The sequence below is a fragment of the Symphalangus syndactylus genome, chromosome 6 (assembly GCF_028878055.3).
Source record: "Symphalangus syndactylus isolate Jambi chromosome 6, NHGRI_mSymSyn1-v2.1_pri, whole genome shotgun sequence".
NCBI classification, from domain to species: domain Eukaryota; kingdom Metazoa; phylum Chordata; class Mammalia; order Primates; family Hylobatidae; genus Symphalangus; species Symphalangus syndactylus.
In genome coordinates, this window is record NC_072428.2 from 154,456,227 (window position 1) to 154,459,902 (window position 3,676).

The window sequence follows — 3,676 nt, forward strand, 5'->3', positions numbered from 1 at the left end:
CTGAGCGCTAAGAGGCCTATATTGGGAAAAGGAATGTCTACAAATAAAAACTACACAGAAGAATTGTGTGAAACTTCCTTCTGTTCTGTTTGTTCAACTAAAAGAGTTGAACCTTAGTTTTGATTGAGCCGTTCTGAAACACTCTTTCTGTAGAAAATGCAAGTGGAGATTCGCAGCGCTAAGAGGGTAATAGTGGAAAAAGGAATGTCTCCCAATATAAACTACACAGAATCATTCTGTGAAACTTCTTTCTGATCTGTGCATTCAGCTAACAGAGTTAAACCATACGTTTGATTGAGCAGATCTGAACACTCTTTCTGTAGAAAATGCAACTGGACATTTGGAGCGCTAAGAGAGTAGTAGTGGAAAAAGGAATATATTCAAATATAAACTACACAGAAGCATTCTGTGAAACTTCTTTCTGATCTGAGCATTCAGCTAACAGAGTTAAACCATACTTTTGATTGAGCAGTTTTGAAACACTCTGTCTGTAGAAAATGCAACTGGACATTCGTAGCGCTAAGTGGGTAATAGTGGAAAAAAGAATATGTTCAAATATAAACTACACAGAAGCATTGTATGAAACTTCTTTCTGTTCTGTGCATTCAACTAACAGAGTTGAACCTTACTTTTGATTGAGCCTTTCTGAAACACTCTTTCTGTAGAAACTGCAATTGGACATTCTGAGCGCTAAGAGGCCTCTATTGGGAAAAATAATATCTTCAAATAAAAACTACACAGAAGCATTGTGTGAAACTTATTTCTGATATGTTCATTAAGCTAACAGAGTTAAACCATACTTTTGATTGCGCAGTTCTGAACACTCTTTCTGTAGAAAATGCAAGTGGACATTCGGAGCGCTAAGAGGGTAATAGTGGAAAAAGGAATATATGCAAATATAAACTACACAGTAGCATTCTGTGAAAATTCTTTCTGTTCTGTGCATTCAACTAACAGAGTTGAACCTTACTTTTGATTGAGCCGTTCTGAAACACTCTTTCTGTAGAAACTGCAATTGGACATGCTAAGCGCTAAGAGGCCTACATTGGGAAAAAGAATATCTTCAAATAAAAACTACACAGATGCATTCTGTGAAACTTATTTCTGATCTGTAAATTCAGTTAACAGAGATAAAACATATTTTTGATTGAGCAGTTATGAAACACTCTTTTTGTAGAAAATGCAAGTGGAGATTCGGAGCGCTAAGAGGGTAATAGTGGAAAAAGGAATGTCTTCAAATATAAACTACACAGAATCATTCGGTGAAACTTCTTTCTGATCTGTGCATTCAGCTAACAGAGTTAAACCATACTTTTGATTGAGCAGATCTGAACACTCTTTCTGTAGAAAATGCAACTGGACATTTGGAGCGCTAAGAGCGTAGTAGTGGAAAAAGGAATATATTCAAATATAAACTACACAGAAGCATTCTGTGAAACTTCTTTCTGATCTGAGCATTCAGCTAACAGAGTTAAACCATACTTTTGATTGAGCAGTTTTGAAACACTCTGTCTGTAGAAAATGCAACTGGACATTCGTAGCGCTAAGTGGGTAATAGTGGAAAAAAGAATATGTTCAAATATAAACTACACAGAAGCATTGTATGAAACTTCTTTCTGTTCTGTGCATTCAACTAACAGAGTTGAACCTTACTTTTGATTGAGCCGTTCTGAATCACTCTTACTGTATAAACTGCAATTGGACATTCTGAGCGCTAAGAGGCCTATATTGGGAAAAGGAATGTCTACAAATAAAAACTACACAGAAGAATTGTGTGAAACTTCCTTCTGTTCTGTTTGTTCAACTAAAAGAGTTGAACCTTAGTTTTGATTGAGCCGTTCTGAAACACTCTTTCTGTAGAAAATGCAAGTGGAGATTCGCAGCGCTAAGAGGGTAATAGTGGAAAAAGGAATGTCTCCCAATATAAACTACACAGAATCATTCTGTGAAACTTCTTTCTGATCTGTGCATTCAGCTAACAGAGTTAAACCATACGTTTGATTGAGCAGATCTGAACACTCTTTCTGTAGAAAATGCAACTGGACATTTGGAGTGCTAAGAGAGTAGTAGTGGAAAAAGGAATATATTCAAATATAAACTACACAGAAGCATTCTGTGAAACTTCTTTCTGATCTGAGCATTCAGCTAACAGAGTTAAACCATACTTTTGATTGAGCAGTTTTGAAACACTCTGTCTGTAGAAAATGCAACTGGACATTCGTAGCGCTAAGTGGGTAATAGTGGAAAAAAGAATATGTTCAAATATAAACTACACAGAAGCATTGTATGAAACTTCTTTCTGTTCTGTGCATTCAACTAACAGAGTTGAACCTTACTTTTGATTGAGCCTTTCTGAAACACTCTTTCTGTAGAAACTGCAATTGGACATTCTGAGCGGTGAGAGGCCTCTATTGGGAAAAATAATATCTTCAAATAAAAACTACACAGAAGCATTGTGTGAAACTTATTTCTGATATGTTCATTAAGCTAACAGAGTTAAACCATACTTTTGATTGCGCAGTTCTGAACACTCTTTCTGTAGAAAATGCAAGTGGACATTCGGAGCGCTAAGAGGGTAATAGTGGAAAAAGGAATATATGCAAATATAAACTACACAGTAGCATTCTGTGAAAATTCTTTCTGTTCTGTGCATTCAACTAACAGAGTTGAACGTTACTTTTGATTGAGCCGTTCTGAAACACTCTTTCTGTAGAAACTGCAATTGGACATGCTAAGCGCTAAGAGGCCTACATTGGGAAAAAGAATATCTTCAAATAAAAACTACACAGATGCATTCTGTGAAACTTATTTCTGATCTGTAAATTCAGATAACAGAGATAAAACATATTTTTGATTGAGCAGTTATGAAACACTCTTTTTGTAGAAATTGCAAGTGGAGATTCGGAGCGCTAAGAGGGTAATAGTGGAAAAAGGAATGTCTTCAAATATAAACTACACAGAATCATTCGGTGAAACTTCGTTCTGATCTGTGCATTCAGCTAACAGAGTTAAACCATACTTTTGATTGAGCAGATCTGAACACTCTTTCTGTAGAAAATGCAACTGGACATTTGGAGCGCTAAGAGCGTAGTAGTGGAAAAAGGAATATATTCAAATATAAACTACACAGTAGCATTCTGTGAAACTTCTTTCTGATCTGAGCATTCAGCTAACAGAGTTAAACCATACTTTTGATTGAGCAGTTTTGAAACACTCTGTCTGTAGAAAATGCAACTGGACATTCGTAGCGCTAAGTGGGTAATAGTGGAAAAAAGAATATGTTCAAATATAAACTACACAGAAGCATTGTATGAAACTTCTTTCTGTTCTGTGCATTCAACTAACAGAGTTGAACCTTACCTTTGATTGAGCCTTTCTGAAACACTCTTTCTGTAGAAACTGCAATTGGACATTCTGAGCGCTAAGAGGCCTATATTGGGAAAAATAATATCTTCAAATAAAAACTACACAGAAGCATTGTGTGAAACTTATTTCTGATATGTTCATTAAGCTAACAGAGTTAAACCATACTTTTGATTGCGCAGTTCTGAACACTCTTTCTGTAGAAAATGCAAGTGGACATTCGGAGCGCTAAGAGGGTAATAGTGGAAAAAGGAATATATGCAAATATAAACTACACAGTAGCATTATGTGAAAATTCTTTCTGTTCTGTGCA